This window comes from Saccostrea echinata, unplaced genomic scaffold (assembly GCF_033153115.1).
Source record: "Saccostrea echinata isolate AGI-Se365-2 ecotype Australia unplaced genomic scaffold, CSIRO_AGI_Sech_v1 ptg000002l, whole genome shotgun sequence".
NCBI classification, from domain to species: domain Eukaryota; kingdom Metazoa; phylum Mollusca; class Bivalvia; order Ostreida; family Ostreidae; genus Saccostrea; species Saccostrea echinata.
Window position 1 is genome coordinate 21,563,326 of NW_026889751.1, and position 15,482 is coordinate 21,578,807.

A 15,482-nucleotide genomic window follows, 5' to 3' on the forward strand; every position below is an offset into this window, starting at 1 on the left:
TTTTAGTACAGTAAATTTTCATTTATATCCAAAAGCAAAAGAGCATGTATTTTGATGTTCTAAATGACATTGGGAATTAGGGAATAATTTCAATTTTACAACAAAGGGACCTTGGCAATGCTAGCCTGAATCACCTTTATTTCCTATTTTGTAAGAGATCCAAATGCCTTAAATGGCTACTTCAGTTTAATGCAAACCTGCAAATGATCCAAATATAAAACAAGCTAATTCAGAAAATTGTGGCCCCCACTTATGGAAAAAGATGAGGATGGAAGAACTGGACAAAAAAAAAACATGCAGATGTTCCCAAATTAAAGTGTTATAGTACATACATGTATAGACAGAATGACAAACGGACAGACCAAAATTAATATCCCCACTTACAGTACAACAAAAAAGGGACAACAAAATAAACTGTTTACATAAAAACACACATACTTGCCTGTACAAGTTATTTATAAATAATTGAAAAACATTTATGGGGGGGGGGGGGGGTTGTTGTTACCTACAGGTATTAGGTCATATGTTTTCTGGTCCATGACTTCTTCCATTTTCCTCCACTCTTTGCTCTGTAAAATAATTGAAATAGCCATGAAGTATATATACCCTTATACATTACAATTAATGCTTAAATGCTAATGCTGAAACATTATGAATGAATCATAATTAAATAATTTGAAAGCTCAAATCTTGAACTATATGGACTGGACTTTTCAGTATATCAGTAAAATATTCAGGCATCTTCACCATTTGGACCTAACTTCACATAAATTGTTTTTTGTTATTTTACTTATCAATAATGTGAATGAGCAGTTACATGTATAGTATCATGATTACAGTAACTTGTATGTATACATTATAGAATGTTAACCACATGTACAAACTCTGGTTCATGTCATTGAACTGCATGATAACAATGTCCACTTAGTTATATTTTTCAGTGTGGACAGGATACATATTTGTTAATTTTATTTTTTGAGATATTAAACATTGACATTATCTTTATCATTATGTAGTACCTTAAAAATATTATATTACAGTAAGTGATCACCTGTTTGGTTTGATTCATTTGTTGCCTTGTCAATAGGAACACATTTCTGCTAAAGAATAAACATTAATTTTAATATTAACTATATACAATACTTAATAATCCTCATAGTTACATGAATACTTATAACCAGTTATGTACACATAAAATGAAACAGAAATCACACTTGAGATTTTATTTTTAGAACTAATTCAAAATAATATGCAATTGAAATTTTATTTCCAAACAGGATTGGATCATTTACATGTGAAATCTATCAATATGATGAAACTATTGAGTGTAAAAGCCATTCATCAACATTTACTGTAGAATCCTTAATTTATGTGAGTACTAAATATAATTGAATGAGAACAAGAATTAACAAGTGGACTGCTGCTCAAGAGTTTTCACTTTTTGCATGTATTTCAGCTATAAAATAATAAAAGCAGGTAATTTTGCTTCGTAAGTGAAACTTGATGTATAAGCTACTGAGTGAATTTTAGAAATAATTTGATAAAACTTTTACATATAATTATAAACACACAGTATATGTATATGTACCTTTAAGCTCTTCCTTCAGCTTTACTTCCATACTGATTTTTTAGTGTGTGTTTCTATACATCTTTTGCATATACCTGTAACAATTAGGAATCAAATAAGTTGATAAATATAAATCATTATAGATTGGACATGTAAGTTGTATAAACTTGATATCAATAGGTTTTCACAAACTATAAAGACAAAGTCAGTAAATATTTCCAATTATGATATAACTTTGTGATATTATATTTACATGTATAGGGTTGTCCTTTAGCTGCAATAATGTAGCCCTCTCCATTTTTTTTTTTGGGGGGGGAGAGGTGAAAATATCAGATTAAAAAAAATCGGAGAGGGCTACATTATTGCAGCTAGGTTGTCCTTAAGACCTGTGGGGCTGGGGAATTTCTTCACCTATAATGACATAATTCCCCAATTACTCTGGTATTGCCCTCTCAACCCTCGTTAAGGGGAGGAACCCCCAACATGCTTTTTTTTTTAAAAATCTGTTTCATTTCTTATGGACAACCCAAATATCATGTACATGTACAGTGTCTCTCTGAAAACTTTAAGGTCAGAAATTAAGTTAATTTCAATGGTTTAACAAAATTCCTTAAGTTTTTAATTCCTTGAGGGACACACAAAAACTGCATAATGTTCTTACCGGTTCCAACAGGCAAAACCTCATTCAGCTTGACCCTCTCGGTTAACGGGTTTGCATAATTGCGTCTCCCCTATCAGGTATGGGTGACAACATGTTCTTTTTTTTTCATTTTCCAGTGTAGACCAAGTATATTTCTGTGTTTGACACATACATGTACATGTACACTGATGTAGGTATGTTTACAGAAATTAGACGGTCCAAGTCCCATAACAGCTGCATGGTTCAAGATGGTTAACGATAAGAAGTGTTTCAGGGACAGAAATGTCTTCTGTGCTGCATTTAAAATACCTTGTATATTCAGCTGAATCTATTTTACAATCTTTCAACAAAGCTAGAGATCTTTCATCATAATATTGTCCTCAAATCAACACTTCATCTTTTCGTCTGCCATTAAGACACCATACTTTTAATTCCTTTAAATAAGGAGAGTTCCACTAAGGGAGATAATTTTTCTAATAGTTTCAGCCAACTTCAATCTATTTTTAAATTAGCATAATGTCATTTGCAACCAAATTCCTTTTAACTATATATTGATTTTGAAGGATTTTTGCAATTAAACTGATATTTATAATGTTTTAAGCGTTTCTTGGGTTTTTACAGCATTCTAAAGATACTGGTATTTTAAACACATTGATTTAATCTAATTTTAGACCCCACTTTTACAGAATCAGTGTTGATAAATGAAATTAAATAAAATATTTCTAGTTAGAGCACTTCCTTTAAATGTATTTAATATGTAACATTTGAATAAAAGTGCATTTTTTCCTGCAATTTTTTTCTCTTACTCTATGGGTGTTTTTCACAAATATTTTCATAAAATGTGCTAAAAATAGAATATAGGGCTATAATAGGGATCCCCAAAGGTACCTGACAGTTTTGATACTGGGATTTATTAGAGGACACATGATGCTAATCAGAAACAATAAAATCAGTCAAAATGATCGCAATGCATTTCATAATAAAATTTCGATTTTGCATGGTTTTCTCATAGACACGCATTTAAAACCTATCATACAGCTCGAATAGAAAAAAAAACAACAAAATTTTATTGTATAAATTCTTAAGTAAATAAAATTCATAGTCTTCAAAAATCTTCCAACATGTTCTTTTGTTCCTTATTTAAAATTACATCATTGACTCGCTCATACTACCAGCTCATACATGTAGATCAAAGGACCCTTCTAAGAGCGACCAATGGTCATTGATTTTTAAAATATTAAACTATAGATTTTGAAGTTTTTACGCTACAAAAAATTTCCAATGCTTTGATATTGTAATATAGTGTTGATTCATCCTATATACCGGTATCAAACACTTGTCTCATTTGTTTAAGCCTATTCTCTCATACAAAACAAAATATATGTCTGATCTCTTAAATAGGTTTGGTTGAAATTCTGTCATGTATGGATTTGTATTATTATCTACTGAGTATATAAAAGATGGACCAAAAGAAATATAAGGGTTTCTAAAGTTGGAAGTTATATGTAAGGTCATAGGGAAGGTCAATGTAAAATATAATCGACACAGATTAATTTTTCACCAATCCATTTCAGTGTATTAATTTTACATTTTAAAATAAAGTCGGTAATAATTTAAAATAAAGGAGAAAAAAAAACTAAGGTAAGGGCTAGAAAAGCTCAAATTAAAGTTGGAAAAAGCAACTTTTAAGTTGGAATTACCAACTTTAAAGTTGGAAAAGCCAAGATTAAAGTTGGAATTTCCAACTTTAAAGTTTGAATTACCAACTTTAAAGTTTGAATTACCAACTTTAAAGTTTGAATTACCAACTTTAAAAAAATATATATTACGTGGCACTAATTCGCTTCCGTACATGAAAGATTACACACTGGATAAATAAAACGTCCCTCTGCCACAAATTTTAAAAACAATCATATCAAAATACCGGTATTTAAATAAAGTGGTAAACATAATGCTAATAATCTTCGTTGACTCGGTTGACTAGCAATCACCTTATATATAAAAAAAAACAACAGCATTTTAATTATTACATTAAAGATTCCTTCGGGACAAATAACATCTATACATCATGTAAAGTTGTCATGTTCTAGGTGTTATTTGATTAAACATTTCTTTAAAAACAAGAGATGTTCATGAAACACTTATGCCCCCCTTCCCCCACAAAAATTGGAATTTTTCTAAGTCCAAAGGGCACAACTCTGTCAAAAATTGCTCGATCGTATCCAAAACAGATACCTGACCTAGATATTCTTATGATAAATCTGTATATAAAATTTCATTTCAGAATGTGCAACCTCTGCGAAGAAAATGAATGGAAACTGCAAATAATTGGAATTTTTCTAAGTCCGAGGGGCATAATTCTGACAAAAATTGCTCGACCGTACCCAAAACAGAACTTGGCCTAGATATTCTTAGGATAAACCTGTATACCAAATTTCATTTGAGTATGAGCAACCTCTGCGAAGAAAATGAACGGAAACTGTTGATGGACCGACAGACAGACAGACCGACCGACCGACCGACAGCAGCAAAGCAATTATATGCCCTCCCTTCTTCGAAGGGGGGCATAAAAATATAAGCGTTCATGCATTGTTGACATTTTAAAACCAAGGGATTTTTCGAAAAGAGTGCTGAGGATGTTTTCAGCATTTGACATTGTAAACCCGTCGGTGGAGTATTAGCAACTATATACACTGTCAGATTCTTTTAAATTTTGACAGTACTAATATTATCATTTTATTATATCATAATATTATATAATATAATAATAATATATTATCATATATAGATTAAAATCTCATTACGGCAAACCTGATTTTTTTCCATGTCAAATTAAAAAAAAATCTTGCACTCTATACCTGTGTATCCGATGTGTTTTATTAAATTGCCATATCCACCACAGAAATTTGAAAGAAAAAATCCCGAAATTTTTTGAAATATTTGAGAAAGTTTGAAAGTCCAGCTTTTAAATTTTTTTAATCATGCTGTGTCGCAACAATTAAAGCGGAAAGAGCTAGGTAGCTATATACTCCTGTACAAATACATTTATTTTCCCCCCTTTCCTTTAGAACCGTGTTGGAATTTGCCAGGAAGTGACCAATATATGTCTAAGTTGCTAAGCGTCATGTATATCCTTTAATCTTTAAAACTTACGGGACTACAGACAACAGCGAGAAAAACACCTTTCTCCAGACGGGTTTAATGGCTTGTTTAGGTTTTCAAAAACTGCAAACTTCATAGTTCTGACGATGGTGATGGATTCTTAAACAATAAGATCATGACCCGCTTATTCATCCAATCAGGATTCGCTTGATATTCCATTAAGCGATTCACTTAATCGTGAAAAAAAATTTCTATGTTCACAGTCACAAAGTTCAAGAAAAAAATGTGGATTATATGTTTCAAATCAGATCATATTAGATTGATTGAGCCCAGTTGTAAGAGAAACACTAAAAATCGCTATGTATTGTTGTGACTGGATACCCAGAGCTATCTTACAATTAATAATAAGAAAGAGATTTTTTTCTTTCTTTTTTTTTTTTTTAAAAAAGGGTATTTCATTGAATTTAATTTACATGCATGACAAAAAAGAATGCATGAACCAAAACGTATTTTTAAAAATCAAATAAATAATTTAAAAAACTATAATGCGCACACATCTGCATGTGTAAATGAATTTTTTATTTGAACACAGAACTTAGATATTTCTGTCAAAAAAGATAAAAGAATCTGTAATTTTTACTCCCCCACTCAGTCAAACAAAGTTCAGCCCGGCATGCAGATATCAAAAGGAATGGCTAAAACATGCCCAGACGCGACATATATTCATACATATTATTCCACTAAGTTCACTTGTCCATGTCTGTCAGTTTTGTCTGGAAAATTAATTCTAATCATATCTTGTACAATTTCTTCGTCGAATATCGAGTCATCGGATCTATCTTCATTTTGACCGGAACTTAACCCCTCAAAACTATTCACGTGACTAATTCTCCTCTCAGGCGAAGTTACTGAATCCGAAGATTTCGGAGCAATTTGTTTAATTGATACACAGAGGGGTGACACAGAATCTACAGATGGTCCAGATTCACTCTCAGTTTCCGAATTACTTTGGATCACCCTCCGTCTTCTCCTCTGCCTAATGGTCAAAGTGATGACGACAACGATTAAAGAGCAGACGAGAGCTGATGCAGCTAAAATAAGGACGATATTCCACTTCCTGTGCACTTCTTGCTTGGACAGAACTTGTGAATAAAAATTAAAACCATGCAGTAATATAAAGTAGCATGAATGAATCATCTAAAGGTATAAATACTTTGTAGAATATCAATTTAATTCTTTATAATGTAAACATAAAATAGCAATTTTCCGTGTGTTACACGATTTAAATTACGTGTTTTAATCCGTTCAGAATTGCTTCTGTTTTGCGCTGTCACCAAAAGGCCTGTTGTGCTGCTGTTTTGCGCTGTAACGAAAGGACTTCTTGTACTGTAGTCTGAAATGCAAACATGCACACACGAAACGTAGTTTCAGTATTCAATTTATTGCATTTTCCCAGTCTTTTTAATATTAATTTGAATTTTAAATTATAGCTTTGAAATAACATGCATAGCGACTTGTTGCTAAACAGTTAAAGATACCTTTATGTAACTTTATCAGTATCTACCTGAAGGATGAAGGATGGATCGACATTCTTTAAAGTTATTGTTCCCATCTTCTGGAGAGGGCAGACTTCTAATGTAGAAATCCAACTGCTCATTTCGAACACTTTTGTAGTTACACATCACATTGAACACTCCTCTCTGCAAAAATTACTTCACGCATTCATGTCTGGCGACTTCATAGTATAACTCATTTACAAATTTTCTGTATACATTATATTTAAATAATTTAAGGTAGAACCTATGTCGGAAAAGTCTTTGTCACAAGATTTTCAAACTTTTCAAAATGATATATTAGCACTCGCTTATCAATCAGTTAAAAATATATGGTATGTTTCCTTGTTATTAAATGTAGTGCAGCCTGTGCAACTTGGAATGATAATTTTATACTGCGACTACATATTTTCATCCATTTTTAGGGGGACTGCATGGTCATAAAGAGAATATAGAAAATCACAAAAATACTTCTTCAAACATGGTCGTTTATATACTTTATTAACTGGAGCGTATTAAGCAATATTATTCAAGAATAAATTCAGTTTTATTCAATTGACATAAACGATTAAGTCCACATTTCAACGAATATAAGCAAATGTGTTCAATATTTTTTGAGTCAATTTACCACCTAAATTTGTAAATATTTTTCAAAAGTCTTTGTCAGAATGTTTTCAATCTTTAATATGATGAAGCTTATACCCAAATAATTACAAAAAAAGATTAAAATACATACCTTTCGCCGCAAACGAATGAGAGACACTATTTATCAATACTTCTTTTGTTGACCTTTTTGCACTTATATAGGATTTAATAGCGATTCTCTGTAACCACTTAAACTTCTTTGCCACGCATGATCACCGATTTTGATGAAACTTTGCCCATTATTACAACTTGACACCAGAAACATATATTAAATAAAATTTCGTTGTTATGTGTCTTGGTTGCCATGGTAACAGCCAGAAAAGTCGAAAAAATTGAGATTTTCAGCTACTTTGAATCTTTATTAAGCCTTAATAAAGACTAAGAAAAACAAACAAACCATTCTCTCAAAAACATGACACCTTGTTGCCACTTATGCTATAAAGAAACTATTTAGAATTTATCTATTAGTAACTGGTAACCATGGGTACATTTGGAATACATTTTAGATGCTGAAAAATGATGAAAAACGCTCAATATTCACCAATGATAGGTGTTACATGATCAAACTCAATCAACAACCTAAGAAAAACAATAAAAAATATTTGACCTGATGTAATTAGGTATTGGCAATATTCTTTTAAAAATAACTTTCATGGTTGCCATGGTAACACAGCGTAACCATGCAAAATCTGTTGCTATGATAGGGTTAATGCTACTATCTTGAAGAAAAACAATAAAATTCATGACTAACACATATGCATCCTTGGAACCTTGCAACACCGACAACCTAAGAAAAATTGGGATTAAATGTTACTTTGCATTGTAACCATGGAAACAACGTATCAGTCGTTTAAAGTGATATTTTTTGCTTCTTTAGGAATTTACTTACCTTTTAATAAAGAAACATATTATTTGACTCACCTTGAATACTACTTAACTGGTAGAACTAAAGTTGAATATCATATATTGATAAAGTTTTTTGAAAAATACAACACTGTTGCTATGGTTACCAAGAAGGGAAAATATTCACTTTTGTTAATTTTATATCAATATTAAACCCTATGTGCCAGCTTTTTGCATCCAGTTAGAGATTGGGTGGTAGTCAAAATTCAAAGTCAGGCTAGTTGTTCATATATATCAATCATAAAAGTTTTGGGAATCTACTTACAAGAGTGCGTATCCAAGGAAACAGAATATTTTTCAGATTTTTATGCATATTTTTTTCGGCTAATTTCCATAGCAACGCTCTATTTAAAGAATTGAGTTTGAATTTTTTGAAATGTGAAAATTAGGGTCACACCAATGCCTTTAAAAATTGATCATCAGTTATATAGAAATATGCTTTTTAAAAAAGATAGGATAAGATTAAAACACTAAGAGAGTAAATTTAAAATCCTTTCGAGGTAAATAAACCATAGCAACCGTTGCCAACCTATAAGAAATATCATATTTCGTCCTTGGTATATGTTACAAGGATCTCTTGTCTATTATTTGCTTGCATTTCAACCTATAATTGTTTTTATTCTTAAGTATATGACTTTATAAAATTAAATGAACAAAATTATTACTTTGAATACTTTGTTTCCATAGTAACGTATGTAATAGTTGATTTACCAAACATGTTTATCATGCATTTAAGACATCAGGCCTTCAACTTTCAGAAACAGTCATTGCCACTTGTTTGCTTTGCTGCAAACGTTAACTGGGGGACTCTGAACATATTGAAAAATGCCATTTTTCAAACGTTAGGACATGTTGCTATGGTAACCATGACATCTAGCAACCAATTTTTGCCTGATTTGAGTTCATGGTATCAAAGACTTTTATCATAGAGAGTTTGGAGAAATTCTGAGACTATGCGTGCCACAGCTCCTATATAAAAGTTCAAGTCATTACAGAGAATGGCTCTTAATTATTAAATGGCCGTTTTGGGGTTACATTCAGATTTACAATGTGAATATTTATCAAAAAATGTAATTTTTTTTATTTAAAAAAATAATATTTTAGGGAAACATTATTATTATGCACGAACCATTATGAATAATTAATAATGATTATGAAAGGGAATGCACGTCATTTCATGATAGACATTACAAAATTTAAATTAATTATGACGTCATAATGGATCTAGCACCAAAAAAGACGGTCTAAACTCATTTACTTGATACGAAGTCATACTACATAGGTTCTAAGTTAAGTCGAGGCTGAACTTTACAATCTGCAAGCCAAGGATGATCCGCTCCTTTCCCGATTTCACGAAGAACGGGGCGGATCGTCTACCCTGGCTAGCGACTTGCCCTAATTTTGTTAAACAAGGTCTCATTCTTGAAGAGCCTGGTGTTCTCTCTCAGATCGACGTGGTACATAACTTTGGGGTAGATGGAATCAGAGCTCATCACAGAGAGTAAAAACCCTTGCAGAAAAACAACTGAACCTGTAATGTTAACGTATTTTATATATTTTTATTAATGCAGTTAGGACAGTTATCAGTTTTCCTTTCAAGACGTTTGCTCATATTTTCCAAACAATAAATTTTTCTCCGGCAGATAATAATTAATCCAGTGCGATATACATACATGTACATGTATGACCTGAATTTTCATTCTAGTCTTTGGTAAGACGATCAATGAATTGCTTGAAGCTTCAAAATATTTTTTGAATTATATTCTGGCAATATACACTTACAGTCAATATACATTTACACGTATTTCTATAGAATACTGACAAACACCAAATAAAGATACTTTACTGTACATTAATTTACAATTTATTTACATTAATCTACGTGTTTTACTCCCAAATACCTACGTAAAACGTGTACTAGCCGAGGTACGGTGGTGCATATATATAAAATGAAGCAAGACATTTATTTCAATTATTCGATTATATTCGAATACGCTTATTGAATATTTGAATTTGAATTGGTGATAATTTTGACATCTCTAATTTTATATTATCAAAATACTGATTTTACACTGAAAGTGACTCTTTCATATATATATGCGCCATAAAATCAGCGACAAACTTAAGAAAATAAAACTATAATGGCAAGAGACCAAAAGTTTAAGGAAGTATACACCTCAAACTTACCATCAGCTGGACCTGACCACGTCACGTTCAGCAGAACTGCAGAATCATTTCGATGTTGTACTACTGTGATATTATGACATATGGGGGATGAGGGTATGGACCTCTGTGTTAAATGTGTTACATCTGTCAAAGTAAAATTACTTCAGGAAATGTAGACCTGTTACTGAATTAAAGTTGTATGCAGTATTAAAACTTAAGAAATGATTGGCAATACGAAAGAGATGATTTACTATCATAAGGTTCCACCATATTAAATCTGCAGGTCACATTTCTCTACAAATTAAAACAAATAAAACGTGTGTTTATGCAAGACGAATGATTTAATACATGTATAATAAAACTTTGTCTGCTTAATAAGGACTGCATGTTCAGAAAACTGCACACAAGATGTAGATAATCATTAAAATTCTTTGCTGTAATTTTTTGCTATCTACACATGACCTCAGATCAGGCCCATGACACATCCCTATGTCATAACATGACTTTTGACACAAAAAAAACAACTTCTTCTTAAGCAAGGAGATGGGTGAACAAGGCGCGCAGAATGCCTATAGCTTCAGATATGTAAAAATCATAATCGATAAATTTTCAATAAATTTTGAAAAATAAGCATGTTGAAAATTCTAAGGATCTCTCTTTCTCTCTCCCTCTCTTTTGCCTAACATTAATAATCCTTAGTCTGGAAAGGGCAAACAAACATTTTTTTTAGAATATGACCTTTTTTCCAATTTTTCTATATAATGACAAAATATTAACTTGGTCTAGGTTCTTGACTCATCCCCTGATGATAAGCTTCTTTCTGCGATTAATATTCTTATATAATATTGCATATTTATGTACAAGAAAATTTAACACCTTTGAAATCAATCAAATTTCGATTCATTAAAAATTAAAGAAACACTACTTATCCAGAGTTGGGCAATCTTATGTTAATTTAAACAAGCTAATTCAGGGAATTTAGGTCCCCCGCTGAAGTAAAAACTAAGCTTAAAGCGACAGTACGGCTGCAAAATATGTGCTTTTTCATCCAAATTTCCCCAATATGTCATTAAGAAATAAGGTATAAAGTTGATGTAAGCAGTTTGAGAAACAGAAATATTCTCTACTCAAACAAAATTAACGTAATTAGAATCTGCCGGAAAATCAAGGGTCGTACGAACTGGAGCAATCTTAGATCTGTTTATTTGTACCACGTGAATTCTAAAACGGCACGTGCCTATACACTGTAGAGTTTACATTTATAATGAATATTAGGTGAAAGCAATTTTCAAAAACACAAATTATCATAACTATCTGATAAAATAATCTAAAATAATAATCGTAAAGATTTTAGTCTGCATTCAGGCGAATTTAACAGAATTTAAAAGTACAAATGTTTACGTTTTGTGTATCGGGGTCCGAGAAAGGAGAAACCAACTAATCATACGTTATCGCGGCAAATGTCAAACAAAATATGTTTCTGCACAGTTAAAAAAATTAGCATTTCAAATGGCAACAATGTTTATAAGTCAAAGATGTATTTTTTATGTTGAGATGACACTATTTTTTTTTTCTTTGAAAGCGACGAAAAAATGAGAAATGATAACAAGTATCAACAAACCTGTCGAATAGAACCTTCGAGAGCCCTGCGTGAGTGTCGCCGAGTTCCCGTTTCTTCCTTATCCAGCGATTATATTAATCCCCAAACTAAATTTTAGTCAGGAAAGTTGCTTTTTCAAGTTCTATTTTCAGTTTCTTTTTCTTTTTGGTCGACTTTGTCAATGTAGCAGGCCTACCGGGATTCCTCTCTAACCATGCTGTTTTGTTTATGAAAACTACGCATGCGTGCATAGCATGGAATGTGGAACCCCGAACACATTGCGATGTATATATTTACGTCCTATAAATAACTATTAATTTTAATGAAATAATCCAAATTATTTAATTGACCTTCACTTAACCTTTCTCCATTTAGCCTAAAAATCATCAATAATGTTTTTTTTAATTAATAAGATTCATCACCTTACCTCTTATTGTACATGTAATTGCCAAAAAGACCCAAGCTTACTATATGAAAAACATTTTATGCAAGCTATGAATTTTTTACCTTGGCCTTTGACCTTTTGACCTCAAATTTAATTGGGGTCTTCTTGAAGTTAAGTTATGATATAAAATTATTATGATTATGGAAGCCATTTTCATGAAAAAAAAAATCTTACATTAACCTTGGTACCTTTGAACTCAAAATCAATGGGGTCCTTATTAAGTTATTGGGAGTTATATGAAAGGTCACTTAAAAAGCTGAAGGACTTTCTGAGATTTATCGAGAAACTAAGGGGGTACACAAACAGATTGTCAGACAGACGTACAGACAGACCAAATTAATGTTCCACGCTTTTACATGAGAAGAGAAGTGTTCAGAGATGTAATCTACGTGTATTTTTACATGCAATACTAGTATATATGAACAAAAAGCCAAATCCTTATGGCCTGAACTATGGATCAAGGGGACATGAATTTTATAATATTGGTAAAAGGTTGAGTACTCATTGTATCGTGTTACATTTTGCCTGCTAGATTTTCATGAGTAAAGATGGAGATTTTCTTAGACAATTTATATTCAAGATATGACCAACTTAGCCCCCCTGGAGGCTCAACCCTAAAGGGTCCATGGATTTCATAAATTTTTAGAGGGCTATGTGAAAATCATGCCTGACGTTTTGATGTCCTGGGGTAAAGAAGATTTTTGACGATTGCATTAATTTTGATGGTTTTGATCACACCCTTCAGGCTCCAGCGATCGAGGCAGAGACCACGCAATTCGCAAATTTTGTTCCCTTCAACAATAAATGCTATATACATGTACAATATTGGTTGAAAATTTACCACCGACGGCCGATGCACAACGACGGTCGAAAACAGATAGCAATAGGTCACCTGAGTGACTTAGGTGACCTAAAAATTGCAATTTCTTCGAAAAAAAAAAACCTTTTTTTTCTGATTTGAAAAGAATGTCCGATTCTCACTTTTTTTAAAAAGGTTAATAAAAAATAGCGTTCTTACCATAGTGGAACATGCTCTGTTTGCAGAGCAAGAGAGATCGGAACCACTCGTCCGAAATAAAAAATAACAATAAAGCATCCACCGGAGAAAGAATACCATGATATTCTTAGTTATCCCATACCACGATAAAACATACGCATAGTAACAAAATATCCAACGAAGAGAAATGCATATACCATGATACTCCTACATGTATGAAATCAACTTAGTTATCCGATAGTACGATAAAACAATAGCGAAAACAATAAACATAGAATTAAATGGTGACCTCGTATTGTAAACAGTCAAAATGAAATACCTACACAAGGAGGAGATTAGAAACAGATGATGACTGTAATTTTTATCATATATCAATATTTATCTTTCTACATGTGATTCAATGTTATATATATTTCACTTTTTTTTTAAAATAATGTAAACCTTTATTTTTATTATTAATCCCCTGCCAGTGAATCCGGGAGGACTTAAGGTTTCATCTCCGTCTGTCAGTCTGTCTGTCCCTAAGTCTATCAGTCAGTCCTTTTTGGTTTTCTTAACTTTTTTCTACATTTTTGCAGATCTTGAGCTGATGGCTACCTTAACGAGTTACAGTCCATTCCGCTTAGATATTTTTGACGGAATTACGGCCTTTGAACTTAAAGGGGGACCAGAATACACAGACTTAGTAGGAGATTAGTATTGCTGATGAAAATACGTTTCCATAGATAAATACTTTCAATAGTAATTAATAGTGATCAAGTGAATTTTTGTTTGATAGATAGACAATGTTGGAAGTAGTGTGCGGAGAGGGGGGGGGGGGGGTAAGCATTGGGGTCAATAAGAGAGTAAGGTAGATAACTCTGGAAAGAGAATGGGTGATGAATTATACAAAGTTTAATTAATTTATTTTGACCTTTGCAAACTTTGATACCGGATTTGACCTGTGGTAGATTATGAGGATATCCTTTATTCACAGTAAAACTAAAAGGCAAGGCTTCTAAATGAATAAACATATTCGTTGGACAGTTGTTTTATAAAAAAAAAATCTACAGTAGAATTAAACTGTTCTAAAATGTTACGGTAAAATAAAGTGACTAAGAATCATCTCCTTTATCTTGGATAAAAATGTACTCTGTTAAACAGGAAATCGTGTTTTTCACATTAAACTTACTTCTTCCTAATTCCTCAAATATTTCAACCCTGATTTACTTGGATGGATTTCCCCGAAAATTTCTTAGTACTCAAATGAAAAAAAAGTCGAAGGAATTTGTGTTGGAGTAATTTTATTTACCCCTTATTTATTCAACAATTCTGCATTTCTGCACAACATTTTAAAATCTTTTTTTTTTTTTTTTTTTTTTTTTGCCATGCTAAAGAAATAAGACGCGACGAACATCCTTGATCACAGGAATTCCACGAATAAAAGACTCTATAGTATATATAAAAGGGGTGTAAAAATACATCGATATCTTGTGATTTAGAAGAGTACGATACATCGACACATAAAAAGAAGTATCGCTTTTTTTCGCGATACTTTCTGGAAGTATATAATGTGCGTATATATTGGGCTTAAAATTAGAGTATTTGCATAAAAAATATATAAAAATGCAAAAGAAAAGTCAAATTTCTTTTCCTATCAATGAAAAAGATTTTTTTTTAGTTTGCTTTAATTTTGGTTTAAGAAAGTACAAAAGAGTATTAGAACCTGGTATGGGAGTGGGGGCTAAATAGTCTTCCTTCCTTAGAAGAAATAAAAATAAATGTATGGAGAAACCAGCGAATGCGAAAATGTTAACAACGGTATGTCATGATATATTTTGATTTTTTTTTCTAAAATCATGAACGTTTTCCACTTTTAATACAC